This window comes from Parasteatoda tepidariorum, chromosome 8 (genome assembly GCF_043381705.1).
Source record: "Parasteatoda tepidariorum isolate YZ-2023 chromosome 8, CAS_Ptep_4.0, whole genome shotgun sequence".
Lineage (NCBI taxonomy): Eukaryota > Metazoa > Arthropoda > Arachnida > Araneae > Theridiidae > Parasteatoda > Parasteatoda tepidariorum.
In genome coordinates, this window is record NC_092211.1 from 15,538,058 (window position 1) to 15,555,311 (window position 17,254).

At 25.9% G+C, this 17,254-nt stretch overlaps 1 long non-coding RNA gene across 1 annotated transcript in view; it reads left to right on the forward strand.

Moving 5' to 3' along the window:
• LOC122269183 (uncharacterized) overlaps window positions 1-11,818 on the forward strand; it is an 83,299-nt gene extending 71,481 nt beyond the window's left edge. The window contains exons 6-7 of the long non-coding RNA XR_011637389.1: window positions 8,106-8,149; window positions 11,138-11,818. This is a non-coding gene — a long non-coding RNA (uncharacterized lncRNA). The remainder of the gene's footprint in view (window positions 1-8,105; window positions 8,150-11,137) is intronic.
• The last annotated feature ends 5,436 nt before the right edge of the window (window positions 11,819-17,254 follow it).

Consider the following 17,254-nt stretch of genomic DNA (forward strand, 5'->3'; position numbering starts at 1 on the left):
AACATTTTTAGAATTTTTACTTTAACTTCGCTGTCGTTTTTCAAATTACTAAAGTTGCAACTAGTTATAAGAAAAGTAAGAGAAAATATTGTGTTTCAGCGTTGAAATATTTGGGGTTTTATAAATTAAGAAATATTTAAGTTACAAATAAATGTTACACAAATTACTTAATATGACTAGAGCCGATTCGAAAATAAAACATAAAAAAACAAATGCTATGCTTGAATTAAGTTATTTACTGGCAACACCTCAATTTGAAATGAAAAAACAACATTTTTTTTTAGTTAATCAACACGTTCAATAATCCATAGCATTATTATTGCGCAATTTGCGCAATTCAAAGTGGCGAAAAAAATGTCTACCATCACTTATAAATGGTAAGGCGAACACAAAATCCCGTCAAGAAAAACGTTTTATGAGTTATCCGAGTTTAACTAGTTTATTGACTTTGAAAAAACTTGACAGTTATCCTGAATAATGAAGTGAATCTCTTGAAGGAGATTCGTTGGCGAGAATTATAACCGAAAATAAGCTTCAAGCAAATTGTCACTTTCGCGTTTCGCAAACAAGCCGGCATATCAAGCATAAAAATGTTGTTAAGCTTTTTGTTAATCCGAAAACAAGCAGGAAACAAAGGTGCCAGCACGAATATCCCGCCAGAAAGTAAAAAAATTAAACTGAGAAGGAAGGAAAGAAAGATTTTGATATTTTTTATTTGATAAAAGATTATTATCCTTGCGTAAAAGAGTGATATTCTTTGTTACAAAAATATTTTGGTTGCAAAATTTTGTTCGCTAAATTTTTCATTACAAAAATTGTACTAAGATATTATAATTATTGTTATAAAATACTTATGACAAAAATATTTGCACAGTTTATTATTTTCAATTTATTTATTTGCAAATTTAATTTGTTCTGCTTGGTGAAGTTAAAGGAACTTCAAATTAAACCTTTTGCAAATTAATCAAGTTTCAACTTAAATTCTAAATATGAAAAGTTTATTATTTAATTCGCTAATATGGTTAAATTTATTTACAAGAGGTTTAATTTAATTAGTTTTATTTGATTTGCTAGAAAATTAATCTGATTCTTAATAGATATTTGATTTACTAAAAATTTAAAATAATTCCTGAAAAGATTAATGTGACTAATATGTAATTTAAATTGTTGAAAGGCAAAATTACTTCGCAAAAGATTTAATTTGATTTGATAGGAAATAATATTGATTCTCAATTTTAAATTTAACTTGATACGTTAAGTTTGTGATAGAGATTCACAAAACTCTTATTTTGATTCTCTAAAAGTTTAAATTAAATCTCAGTAGGTCAAATCTAATTAAAAAATATAAATTAGGTTTGAAAAAAATTCTTTTTTAATGTGAGGAACTTTTTAAGTAGTAATTAAAATTTCATGCTTTTTCCCAAAAGTTTCCCAAATTTAATGTAATTTCAAGTTGTTCCAGTCAAGATACATTTTTTATGCAAAAAAATTACTATCCTAAATGGACAATTTTTCGAGACTAGCTCATCAAATGCAATAACATAATTTGTAATTTATTTATAGAATAAAATTTTCTCGATACATTTACTGGGTTTAAAAATCTTTATATACTTTGTTAATAGACTATATAAAAAGTTTAATGCACATAATAATTATTGACTGTATGACTTTGAACTCCAGCAAAAAAGTAATATCCCTCACATTTTCCTATTTATATTCTGTTGAGCATGTAAGCTGGAATAGTCTTATTCCCTATTTTTATTGTGCCACATTTGAACAGAAATTAAGTGAGTTGTTTTAGGATATATATATATTCTTTAATGTAGCTTGATTTGTTACACCCTTCTCCTCAGAATTGATTCATATTACTGTGCAATCAAGTCAAATATGGATCCATTTGGAAAATATTAAGGTTTAACTTGGAGCCCTATTACTCCTGCAGAGAAAGCAATATTATGGTAGAACACAAAACAAAATTTTTGAAATATATTGTATATTACAGAATAATAATATTATTATGCTAACATGCACATAAACATATTTTACTTAAAGACTGGCATACTTATTTTACGAAACACTAGGATGAGCAATTTGAGGTAATAGAGAGATTCTCGTCACATTCCGTACGCTCATATACTTATGTTTTTTGCAAGCTCTGTAGAAAACCGAGACTGTTTTAAAGTATGCAGAGTTTATGTTCATGAACGTGTGCTGCGCGAAATAAAACTGCTAATTCTTTAAAATAGAAAGATTTATGGTTCTAAGATGGTACTTTTTGCAATTTTATATGCAATACTCATACTCGATTTTCCAATCCATCATCGTNTATTATGGTAGAACATAAAACAAAATTCTGAAATATATTGTTATATGCTGAATAATAATATTATTATACTAACATGCACATAAACATATTTTACTTAATGACTGGAATATTTATTTTACGAAACACTAGGATGAGCAATTTGAGGCAATCGAGAGATTCACGTCACATTCCGTACGCTCATATACTTATGTTTTTTGCAAGCTCTGTAGAAAACCGAGACTGTTTTAAAGTATGCAGAGTTTATGTTCATGAACGTGTGCTATGCGCAATAAAACTGCTAATTCTTTAGAATAGAAAGATTTATGGTTCTAAGATGGTACTTTTTGTAATTTCATATGCAATATTCGTACTCGATTTTCCAATCAATCATCGTTTCAAAATCCGCTTTCTTATTTGGCGGTTTACCTTTTGGTTGTAGTTTTGTCACTTTTTGCTGTTATCGCTTTTTCTGGTAAACGACTCGTCTGGAGTAGCCTTGATAAGAATTTTAAAATAGCAACCTACATGCTTTCCCTTCCTTTTCGCGATTTCAATAATTTGTTTTGGAATAGTACTCAATTGTATATTGATAACTTTTCAAACAATGTAATTTACGGATTGTATCTTTCTAAAACTATAAAAATTAAGTTACACACATGTGATAATAAAAACTTTGTTACACTTTTTGATTAGTTATATATATATATATTCCTCTCAAGTGTAAGAAGGTATTAGTACTTTTTCCTTGGTCTTAATCCTTTTTCAACAAAATTAAAATAAAAAATAATTGCTGTAAAAATGTATAGATTTGGTTGGATATTCGTAGTGATGGCTAAATAAAAATACTATCCCCTAAATAAATTCCTGTTTTACACTAAGTACTTTAATTTTTTTTTTAAAGTAACAACATTTCTAAATAAGAATATTTTTTTTATAAATTTTAAATAAGAATAATAAGGTAAGTTTTTGACAAATGAGACAAAGATATTGACAAGCTATTTGAAAAACTATTATAAAAGCTTGCAAAAAATACTAGGTGTACACAAAAATTCAGAATACTTAATGATTTAACAAATGCATAAATTTTTCATAAATCGAGTCTAATATAATTATATCCTTTCTCTCACGATGTTGCAAATAGTAATTTACTTGACTAAATAATTTTCACTATGATTTAAGATGTATATTTTAATTTAAATTAATCAACCAGTAATTTAATTAGATTTATACTTTTCAAAATAATTGTTCAAAATTGATAATTATACTTCTAAATTAAAAATTTCTAGCATTAAATCGAATTTTGTAAAAAAGTTTTGAAAAAAAAAAAATATTATTAACAATAAAGTACATGTTTCGAACAACAAGAGTTTTGAGAGCATACGACAATATCAACTGATAATTTCTATGACCGATATCTTATTAGTTAATCTCTATTTCTTAAAATTATTACGATATCTTTAGCTCATTAAATCACACATAAAATTAGATTTTCCATGTTGCAATCAAGGAATCACTCATGGAACATGAACTCTCTAACCAAAATATTTTATTCTTGGAAATTAATAAACAAAAAAATAACTATATAGTGTTCTATTACAAGCAAATGCAAAACTCAATTGAATGAAACATTTAAAGCTTGATTTGATGTGTAATTTTATTTGTATAAGTTCATCATATTCATACTGTATTGATGAAAGTTAAATATTTCTTAGCGAACGTTTCGTTTCTATTTTACAATTTAATAAAAACTCCTCTTATAAAATTGCTCTGTTATTTAATTTTTTAAAATTTTCCTTTAAGACAAAGTGACCTTTTCCGTTATTATGATACTAAAAAAATTATAAGGTGATCTCAGCATATTTATGTAAATCGAATATTCCACCATAAAAAAAATCTGGCAATTAAAAAAACCATGATTTTTGTAATTTTCAATATAATCTCTTTAAACTTATGGTTTAGATGTAAGAACGAGCTCATTTTCTCTTTCATAATTTTTAGTAAAATATTAATTAGTTCTTGACTTTTTTCAATTTTAAACCAATATGAATGCATAGAATACTATAACAAAGATATTATATGACAAAACTGATAAGAGCTAAACATTTCCTTGTATTTATAGTTCAGCTTTTTAATCGAAGTAGAAAATTGTTAATATCGATTATGCTTCATTAATTAGTAACCTATTTTTCAGGAACATTTTAATTTTCAGAACTTAATTAATTAATCAGTTCTACATATTTTAAATTCCTGAATAAATTTTATAATTGTGCTCTACAAAAAATCCCAGGTTTTTATGTAGTTATTTAAAAGAACCTTGATATTATTATTGTACCATCGAATATGAAAAAAAATACTAAAAATAATTGAAAGGGGGAAAAAGTATTGATTTAGAACATGCAACTAACAATAATAAATGAAAAATCAAGAATTTTTTCACTTTCGTTTTGAAGAAAAATACAAAGCAAAATGTTTCTCTTCTAAGAAAAAAAAATTCTACCCTTTACCATTCCTTGCAGCAGCGAAGACAAGAATCACACCCACTCTTTGAAAAAAACAAGAGAGCAGGTCCTAAAACAATGATGGTTTGGAAAATCGCTATCCGCAAGATTTCGTGTATACGCATTGAACTAAATATGCATATCAGTGACACAGAATCATTAAATTAAGCCTGCTCAATTACTTCAACACAAGCGTATGTCATACGATTACCTTTAGGATAATAAGTGAGTGTGAAAAATCTCTTTAACTATTTTTCGTTGTTTGTCTAATAACTTTTAATTATTGTAAATTATTATTAATTGTATCATTGGTACATTGATGAAATGCTGCTTAAAATCTTCTAAGTAATTACTTTTCGTAGAATACTCAGTAACTTTAATATTATTGTTGCTTAATAATCGCCCGATTTTTACAGTATGAATTGAAATCTCATTAACAATTGCATTGTATGGCACTCAATAACTTTATTACTTACTTTACTTATTTACTCGTTCTTTATTACTCAGTATCTTTATTATGTATTGTTAGTTCAGTGTAACTTAAAAAATGTCTGAAAATTTTAAACAAAACTAAACTGGCTTTTTAAATCGAAATTGTTAAAAATTGTAAAATCAATTTATCAGATTTATGATTGGTTATACACAAAAACCTATAAGTGATAATGCGTCTCAAAAAAGATAATTTCAGTGTGATTTAGTAAAACTACATTCTATATCTGTACAATCCAAATTCTTTTCTATCGATCGCCGAAATGCATTCTTTCTCGTGGACTCTTTCCAGTACTTTCTTTCTTTCCTTCTTTTTCATTCGAAAATGCGCGACATCTCGACTGAGCATCCAGGTCAAAATCGTTTTTCGGTCTCTCTTGTAATAGCAATGTAGAGGAATATCGTTCTTTTCTGACTTCCCCAACACACTCACTATCCCCCCCCTTCTAATCTAGAGCTGCCCACCCCCCGACAAAACAGAATTCCCTATCTCTTGAAGTTGAAAGAAATTCTTCTGTATTCCCTGTTTCAGTAGGGAATCAGGGAGAAATAGATAAGGTAAGGAAACATGATGCTGAAATTGAAGGAGGAAGGGAAAAAAAGATGAGCACCTTTTTTTTTTTGGTACCTATTAGGGAGGGAGGAGCAGTCTTTTGTCAGTTTTAGAGATATTTCCCGTTTATTTATCACCAGTGGGGTATTCCATTGGATAAACAGTGATAAGCAAAATAATTTAGATGGTGTTTCGAGAAAAATTCGGTGCATTTCTTGTTATCACCTTAAAAACACCAAAAAACACAAAGAGAAGAAAAAAATGCACCTAGTCATAAAATATTTATGAATTATAGTGGTTGTTCCACGATGTCACTTACTAAACGACTTGCATATTAAAAATACATAAAATAACAAAGAATAATTCATTTTCAAAGGAGAAAGTAAAAAGATTTGAATTATTCAAAATTTGAAACAATTGAAATAGGATTTGGTTTTAAAAAAAATTACAAAAAATATTTGTGGGCCTAGTAGTTATCGACTATGTCAACCTTCATCTATGAAAAGGTACCCCGACATAGAGTCGATTTAACATGTCTAATATAATAGTGAATTGTAGTTGTAATTTCGTAGTGGTAGATACGCTACATATTATAACACATAACTGAGTACAAGATTTCACTTATAATACTCATAATAAGTAATTTATCACAAAAGGCGCTTGATTTTATGAGAATGCGCAAATTGGATGGCATTAACAAATAAATAAACATTCTGCATAATTTCCAGCGTGTGTAAAATAATATCAAAATGAATTATTTTGTCTTAATGATCGGATATTTGCGCACTAAGTGCCATTCTTAATTGCTTAAAGGATAGTCTACAAATATACTAATTATTTAGTATTTACGATTAATTTTAGTACTAATTATAATTATTTAGTGCTACATTACAAAACTAGGATCAAAAAATTTTTTTTCTCTTCTTTAACGTACTTTATTTTTCCGACAAATATCATTAAAATTTTAGGTTTTGGCATTTAAATTTAAATAGTTAAAAACGATATAAAAATATGCTCACTCAAAACAATTCCAACAATTAAACTTTTTTTTTTGACCGTTATGAAAAGAAGTAATATTCATTATAAATTATTTTTTGTTTTAAATTATCTTTGGAAAAATGCATGCAAAAAGTTTTCGATCTGTTTGAAAACTTTCCAAAATATGGCGAAATACACAAAAAAGTAAAATGAACATTAAGGGGTTCAAACTTTCGTCCGCTCTCCTGCTAAGTTATTGGAGCCATATTGTGGCAACTCTTCTTATTTTGAGAATCAAAAATCCAAATCTGTCGAAAAAAAAAGCACGTTTATTCTGCAAACCTACGTTTTTGGGTCTAATTTTATTACTTAATAAATAATTAGAATTTTTAGGATTGATAATTCGAGCTGTGCACTTCTGTGAAAATCTATCAGAAAAGAATTACTCAGTGTCTTGTTTTTTTCTTCTTTTTTCCTTTACTCTCTTAGTGCACACATAATTTTGAACCATGCAAAATAACTTTGAGATAATCTTTTGCTCATTTTCGCTTAATTTTACGTGACTAGTTATTTGACATCAACAAAAACACAAAATAAGAAAAGTTAAACGTTTGTTTCAACAAACCTTCTAAGATCTTAAATAGTGCTTTAAGGTTATTTGTTTTTCGTGATCACGTTGACTTCTTGGAACATTTTCATTATATTTACACAAACCTTACTCTCAACGTAGCCATAAGGATCAGAATTCAAAAAATTGCTGGAAAAATTTGCAAGATTGGTATGAATAAAAAATCCTAGGGAATATAATGTCGATTCGAATTGTGTATATTCTAATTGAAGAGATTTCTCTGTTTGAAATATTCATAAAAAGTTTAAATCAGATTAAAGAATGCACACGATTCTCTTAAAACTACTGCATACAACGTATATTAAAAATATGTATAATATGCATATGTGTATTCCAAATGTGTATGACTGTCTACTAATGTGTAATTTATGCGAGTAGAATCATGTCCAACAACTTTTTTTTTTAATTTCTAATTTTGTTTCCTAAATAATATTTTTTAATGAAACAAATCATATCGGAGAAATTTTTTTTGTGCTGCAAAATAAATTTCTTAAGCCTTCCAAAATTGAAAGTTAATTTTGATGTATACATTTCTTATAGTTAACATGATTGAATTAATTCTCAATATTTTAACAATAATGAAAAAAAAGTCTTAAATTACATGTTTAATACTTTAAGTTATTTAAATGGGTTATTTTTTTTTTTATATTACAGAGAGATATTCAACTGCGATGTTTTCTAGAGAATGCATACACAAGGTACAGAGAAATTGATACTTTTTTTAAATTCATTATGCAATTTATTTATTTACTTTTTTTTTCCGCCAAATTATTATTTTTTTTTCACTAATGACTACAATATTGATTTTCCTTTTATTTTATGAGTAATTATTTATTCTTGGTATTAAGTTCTCTATTAACAATTACTATCATTCAGATAAATCAATTTCTTTTTGTAATATAATCTTGAGAATGTATTTTCAAAATATCGCAGATCAATTAGCAAATGCAACAGATTCAGGTTAAGAACCACTAATTTATTTAATTCATTTTAATGATATTTGTTGTGAAAGTAAGATTTAAAATTTAGTAAGTTTAGTAATTTTTGTAAATTTATGGGACTTATGTTCGGATCGGATCTTACGATTAATTTCTATGATCGGGTCTTATTATTATGGGTTTCATGTTTAACTCTTGGAGTAAAGCTGCATAAGCTTTGAAACAAGCAGCATCATATAAGGTCTTTCAGTGACTCCATTGCAAAAAACCCACATTTTTAGTGATATTAAAAGCATATTTAAGAATATTTAATTTTTTTATCTATTTTTATTTCTATTTTCTATCTATTCATATTCATTTTTCTACATATAATAACAAAAATATTAGCAATTAAAGCCATTTAATAATATGTATACTCATATAAGACTTTTATCAATACAAAAACAGGCAATTCATTATTGTTGAAACAAAACATTTAAAATATTAAATAATGGTTATAACACATTGGGATTAAAAAGGAAAATTCAAATAATGTAATTTTATTTATTGCACGAGATATTAGGTTTGTTGTAATGCATTATTATTATTTTCACCGTTTGTGACCTTGAAAAGTTATTATTATTATTTTTTTTAATAATCGTATAATTGGTACAACGTGACAATAAAAATAAACTTTATGATCAATTTTAGAATTTTTTAAACATGATTTCTGCAAACAAATTGATTATTTTTATTTCCTTTCGTAGAATGTATTTTATTGAGTTTTTTGAAACACATACAGCATCGGCTGAGCAGATGTGATTTTTTATCTTTTTATTTATTGAATTTTTTTTTCGTGGGGAAGGCGGTAATTTCAAAACTTCTAAAATCATCGTATTTTTTAATAAAAATGTTTAACAAAATATTCCTTTTTGTTAATTTTTATTAAATAAATTTATTATTCAAAAAACTTCAAGTGGGTATTCATTAGTTCGAAACGTATTCAACAAAATTATTAATTTATCTTTAACAGCAAAACATTTTTTTAATATTAAATATTTATTCTTAATTCTATCATTTATTCTAATCATATTCAGCAAAGCTATTCCTTTATTCCAAAAGAACAGTTATTCATTCCTTCTAATTTTAAATATTTTAGTGATAGGGACGCAGTGGTTATTTTTTGATTCCACTTAATTATCTGAAAATAAAAATAGACTATTTTAATTCAGCTAAGCAAAATAATTTTAAAAATAAGAAAAGGTTTTTTCTTTCTTCGAAACATTGACGTCTGAAACCATTTAATTAAAATTCAACACAAAACAACAACAGCCATTCTTCCAATTGAAAGAAAATATTCTTTCATATTAAGAACAGAAATTTTAATAAAAAAAAGGCTGCTCTGACCTTAATTAACAGATTTGATTCTACGTTTTGTTAACTATGTGACATATCTCTGCTGTTATTAACTTGATTTTCTCATGTAATCCGAAAAACAACAGTGCAAAAAAAAATTTATGCATTTTTATTGAGGATATGTCTATTTTTTTTTTCATAATAGAAGTGATAACTCCAAAACTCTCAATTAAATAGTGTGAAAAATATCCAACTTTAATATGCGAAAAAAATCTGGAAAGCATATCCAAAAGAAACTGGTTATATATCCTACAAAAATGGCACTCAGGTCATTTTGTTGCTCCGCGAAATGAAAATTTATAAAAATAACTGCTTTATTTAACATTATTTAAAGGCATTCTAAAAATAAACTTTATAAAACACTTATATTATTAATAACAATGTCTTATCTTTTTCTGTCTTCCATGTGATTGAAGATCGATATTATTAAATTAAAACTCTTAAAGGAAGATTTGAGTGAAGACAAACGTCTTCTAATCGATGTAACGACAATCGATCTTCTAAGATTTACTGATATCAAGAAGTATTGTACACGGAGACAAAAAATTCCCGTAACATTACCGTACTTTATAACAATAACGTTTCTGGTAAAAAAAAATATTTAAAAAAAAGAAACAAATTTTGATAATGGAAAACAAAATTCGAGCATTTAAATCATTCATTTGGTAATTTTACCATTCATATGTCAACGGGTGACTGGAATTCCGATTTTACTAATTATAATTCTTATTACCGCACAGTTAGAAATAATTTTAAAAAAAACTGAACAATAAATTTTACCGAATAAATGGATTTTATGCCATATATAAAGTATCATAATAAAATTTCTAAATTTTACCACATTTAACAAATTTTATCACACATTATAAAACCATATTTTACTGTTACCAAATCCAAAATAACAAAATTCAAATACAATACCAAAATCATTACCATAGCGCTTCGTTAAAAATTACTGAACTTTTTGGTGTTCCCATAGCGTCAGACCAAATATTACCATATTCTGTTAGTTTTGGTCATACTTTTTTTTCTCAGTAAATAAGTCTATGTAAGTTTTCGTGTAATTATTTTTGTAATAAGAAATAAAAATTTCAAAATTTGTAAAAATAAAAATAATAAGATATAAATAAATAAATGGTTCAAAACTCAGATTCAAAAATTTTAAAAGTATTGCAACTTTTTTTCCATTAGTCAATATTCAACAAAAAATGGTATTGTAGTTATTTTTCTACCCTACTAGATTATCCGAAATTAAAAATAAAGGTTTTATTAACTCTTCAGATTGCACCCTAAAATTAAACTTGAGAAAATACCTCTATAATAAATAACAATTTTTTTCTTTCTTCTAAATAGGGACGACTTCCACGTGGATTGAAGATTGATATCATTAAATTAAAACTCACTAATGAAGATTTAATTGAAGACAAGACAAAAGACAAACAACGGTCGGTCTTCTAATTGAAAGAAAATACTCGCATCAGGAAGTATCATTAATTAACATTTAGCTGAAATTTATGTTCTCTTTTTGTTCTTCGACGTGGGGCGCCATCTAAGATGGAATGTTCAGCGTCCTTTTTTTAGAATTGCGCGTGGGTTTTTGCTACAATTCTTTCATTATATGTTGCTACAAGAAGACAAAAGACCAAGGACATTGAATTCAAATATATTTGACAGATCAACAGTGTAGCGAGGCTTTTAATAACTACATTATATTCTTTAAACGATCAGTGATTAATTTACGTTCTCTTGAACTGTATACTTGAGAGAGATGAGGAACATAATTAAATGATTTATTTGCATGAAGAGATTTTTCTTTGCAAAGGTTTTGTTTTTAATTTGAATTTATGAGGAAGTGTTACGAATGCTGTCGACGTGATGTTAAGAAAGTAACATTTGAAATAACTTATGCTGTAATAATGTAATCGTTCTGCCTTGAGATTGTGTAAGATTTTATTCTCAAACGAATTTATTATTTTTTCTTACATAGGGGCATTCTATAAAGAAATGTTTACCAATAAAGCAAAAGTTACATAATTTATCATTTTTATAGGTGAAGAACAGTAAGCATGAATTTAACTATTTTTTAATTGAGAATTTTCAACGTTGCAATTTTTAAAAAGACTGCACAAAATTTGCAGACACAAAGCAGCAAAATTAAAATTTCTATCAATGAAAAAATATCACAATTATTTTATAATTTTTGCTTAATATCTTTTTTATTTGTATACATTTATTTTCTGTTTTTTTTTTTTTAAATCGGATATAGATTTTTATGTTAGGTAAAAAAAAATTTTACTTTTTTGCAGTTCTCAGTTCTTGCTTTTAAAGATAAATTAAATCATTAGTAGAATGGATATATTTATTTAATCAAGAAAATGAGAAAAAATGAATAACAAAACAGATTAATAACATTATTTACGTAACAGATTCGCATAAAAACAAAAGATATTTTTAGTTTTTTTATAGTTCTTATATTTCAGAATAAGAAAGTTTAATCAAAATAAATAAATCTTTTCAAAAAAAAAAAAAATATTTACGTATTCCTTGAAAAAACATTTAACTTCTTAATTAGCATCTTTTTTATAAATAAATTTGTAACTTATCTTGTTTATATATAGATTTTTAAATCACTCACCTCGAATAGAAATTTTAATTGTGCGTGTTCTTTTTAATGTTAAAGATAAATTCCACTTTTATAAATATATAAGTTTTAGGAACAAATAGAATCAAAACATCTCTATAACCCCCAAATCATTACTCTTATAATGAANTTTTTTTTTTTTTTTTTTTTTTTTTTTTTTTTTTTTTTTTTTTTTTTTTAAATCGGATATAGATTTTTATGTTAGGTAAAAAAAAATTTCACTTTTTTTGCAGTTCTCAGTTCTTGCTTTTAAAGATAAATTTAATCATTAGTAGAATGGATATATTTATTTAATCAAGAAAATGAGAAAAAATGAATAACAAAACAGATTAATAACATTATTTACGTAACAATAACATTATTTACGTAACAGATTCGCATAAAGACAAAAGATATTTTTAGTTTTTTTATAGTTCTTATATTTCAGAATAAGAAAGTTTAATCAAAATAAATAAATCTTTTCAAAAAAAAATATTTACGTATTCCTTGAAAAAACATTTAACTTCTTAATTAGCATCTTTTTTATAAATAAATTTGTAACTTATCTTGTTTATATATAGATTTTTAAATCACTCACCTCGAATAGAAATTTTAATTGTGCGTGTTCTTTTTAATGTTAAAGATAAATTCCACTTTTATAAATATATAAGTTTTAGGAACAAATAGAATCAAAACATCTCTATAACCCCCAAATCATTACTCTTATAATGAAACAAAATATTTGAACTCTAAGTTAGCATCTCATTTATATGTTTGTGACTTTTTTTGTTACCAAATATAAAACTTAAGTGAACTTCTAATGCAATTTTCTGAGAGTAGGTGAATTTATTTTAAATCTATAGATAAATTTGCAACTGGAATAATTATCATTCAACAAATAAAATTAGATATGAAAATTAATAGAAAAAATGGATTTTTTTTTTTACTTTCTTGTAGGTTAGAAATAAAACTTTATCGACACAGGGAAAAGAATTCTGATAAAATTACTATACTTGCATCAAAATGATATATCTGCTAAGAGAAATCACAATTCTGCTCATTAATTCAAAATATAAGGTATTTAAATAATTTATTTGGTAATTTTACCGTTTACTATGATAACCATTCTCGGAAGTTCTGTTTTTCAAAATCAAAGTTCTTATTTCCATTCATTTAGTAACAAATACAAAACTGAAGAGTAAATTTACCCAAATAAATAGTTTTTTGTCATACCTTAAAGTATCATGATAAAAATAATCAAAACTTTCTGTCACTTATTTTAACATTTATTCGGTAATTTTAAACTTTTGACGTCTATGCCTTTTACCAGATAGAATGGTAATAAAGTGTTTATAATATTATGGTTTATTTAAAATGGCGGTTTATTTAAATGGTAGAGAGTTATTATTGGTTAAGAAACGTTAATTATTTCTTATTCTAATACAATTTCCCGTTTTTAACATGGGATAAAGGGACTTGAATAATAGCTTCAATTGGAACCCTCTACCTCACTTTTAAATAACGTTTGGCAGAAAGATGAGACTGCTGCAAAAAATAGTTCTGAAAAAAAACAAAAAACATTACCATTTAAAGAATTTTTAATTTATTTACTGTTTCCCATACATATGCAGGTTTGTGTTCCTCGTACAAAACACCAAGTTGAAGAACAGATTGCTCAAATTAGAGAAGGACAATACAAAGATGCATCTGGTGTAATGTGGAGGTAGCGGGTGTGAATTCCAGTCCCAGGATGTATGTTTGTAGTGTTTTTCTTTATCTTGTGCTATCTGTATTTCAAATTGACAGGGGAAGGTCTAGGTTTGTAAAGAGCAGACAATCCTGAAGATGTGTGAGGAACAATAAGTAAATTGATAGAAATAAATAAGTGCATCCAGGGATACGTTATGATTCGAATTCTTACCTCTACGCTTCTATTTTAGGATGTTGGTACAGATTTGATGGGTAGTAATTTAATATAGCCTTTTCCATTCATTTGTACATTTTCAAATGCAAATTTTTTACAGTTTTAAATGACGGTAGATGTCAGCTTATAGATTCCATAGGGAAAAAAATCTATTTACTGATGAAAAAAAATTAACAAGTGTTTACTAAGTAAAATAGAGGTTATCATACTGAATATTTTTTCGCCACTTAAACTCATACTAGTACTGTTAGAATAATCGACTTTTGATGTGAATTACCAAATTTTATCACATTTATTTCCAAACAACATAATAATAAAAACTCTATATTATTGTTAATTTTACCAAAATATTTCAGTAAAAATTACCGAGCTTTTTGATGCTGTGATAGGGTCAGAAATTCGGTACATTTTACCATATTCTGAGTTCTGACCATACTTCATTTGTCAGTGTAAAAATAGCATCAAAACAACTTTAGTTTTGACCATACTTTACATCTGGTAGTTTTGACCATATGCTATTTCTCAGTGTAAAAATCGCATCAAAACATCTTAATAGCAACACAATCCTTACTTATACTCTGACAAACAAGAATACTTTTAGAAGAAAAAAATAATATTAAGAAGAATAACAATAGTAACTTCTAAATTCGGTAGCATTTCATTTTTTTTTATAAACTTGTATATGGAGTCATAAATTTGTCCTATTTGTATTTGTATTTTAGTAAACAGTTTTTAAAATTATTAAATTACAATTATATAGCCTTTTAAATTTATCTTTAATTCCCTTTTCAAACTGTGCATACAGTTTAATTATAAAGCTAAACTAACCATTGAAAATATGATATCATTATGTAAGAATTATGCAAAAATTAAATACTTTCAGCAGATTTTTTACTTCATAATTAAAATTTTTATCGAAAAATAACATCAAAACATCACAATAATCACACAATCTTTACATATACTCCATTATTTGACTTATTAGTTAGCGTCTTTTGTAACTCTGTCTGTTATCAAATATATAGCTTTTTAAGTATACCTCTAATTCATTTTTTCAATAGTGCTCTCCGATTCTACTTTCAAAGGTAATTTTACAACTTGACAACATTAACTTTTCTTTATATTATCGCTCTGTGGCATTCATATCAAAGTAATTGACGAAGCGACGACTGAATTTAAATTTCTTTTTTGTTTCCTATCTGTAATTGAATCTGTCACCTGCCTTCGGTCTTATTCACCTATTTGATAACGATCGCTTTTTATGGCTAAATATGTTTGTAACATATATTCTTTTCAAACGCGGCCGAGCGGAATATTTTGTACGTGAGGAGAAAAAGTAATTTTCAAAATGATGGTAAATATGTTAAAGATATTAAAGACGCATTTACTACGTACGTTTCCTATACTTTGTATTTTACAAGAAAATAGGTTTCAATTTTGTATCGAAGTGAATTCAAAACAAAATCGTATTTCAGGGGGGAAAATGCTTGCTTACTTAAAAAAAAATATATATATAAAAAATACAAAATTTATAGTTTTAATTTAGGAAGCTGACATATATAAGTTCTATATATAAATGATAATGTAATAAAGATGTAGGCATAGTATGAATAAATGGAACTCTTCATGCAAAAATATTCTTTAAAAGATTGGTATAGCAGAATAATAACCAAAAAAATTTTAACATCCTTAAAAATAAAAACTTGATGGTAACTATGATTTCAAAACTTAATTATGGTAGAAAGTAAATAAATAAATGAAAATGGTAAATAATTCTATGATTCATTACACAAAACAGAGGTAGGTTATGTTCTTAAAATTTAAAATGCATTCATAATTTTAAAAAAAAAAAATTTGGAATAGCAAAAATAGTTCGACCCTTATATGTTTCAAAGATTACAAGGCATTATGAAGTTAAATTAAATTAAAAATATCGCAAAGTGCAACTATTAAGGTAACTGATAAACAGCATTTTCTACCATTTCTGTTACAAAGTATATATTTAGCACTTTATGCGTAAGCTAATTATTAAAAACTGAGCTATATTTGAAATGAAGAAAGCACTGAAATATTTTGAAAAAAAAACTAATTTTATTGACATAATACTCAAAGAGACAAAAATGAAATTTAAAAATAACTTTTATTGCGTCTTTAAAGCATCGAAAGTAATTATTTTAGCATCACTCAATTATATTATAAACTTGCATTAAAAATAATAGAAATTATTTACTTTAGGGTTTTAGTTTTTTAGAAATTTTCAGCTTTCTAATCATATATATTTTTTTTAAGATGAGAATAAGAAAAGTAAAAAGTAAGACAACTTTAATTTAAAAGTTTAACTTTCGAAATTTAAGAAAAAATAAGACTAGTAATTAAATTCTTTTCTCAGAAAGTAGTATAATACTTGGCGTATTCGCATCCTTTATTCGAACTTGAATATCTATTTGATTTTTAAAAGTTACGTGTAATTTAAAACATCTCAATGCATACACATTAAAATATTTAAACTTTATTTTCTCGTAATTTTGAAAATGTTACTACCTTGTTACTCCAAAAAATTCATATTAATAGCTAAATAATATTTTTAAACGACCCATAATTTGTGTTTGCTCAAATACTATGTATAGATACTTTACACGGAGAAATAAATTCCGCTAAAATTACCGGGCTGCATGGTAATAACATGTCTAGTTAACAGAGAAAAAAAAATGCATTTTAAATTATAAAATCCAAACCATTCATTTGGAAATTTTTCGATACATATAGTGAAGGTTTACCGGAAATTCTGATTTTCAAAATTATAGTTCTCATTATGAAATATTTAATAAAAAATATACAATTGAAAAGTAAATTTAACCAAATAAGTGGTTTTTATGCCGTGTTCTAAGGTATCATGACAAATTATACCTCATAAACAAAATTTTAT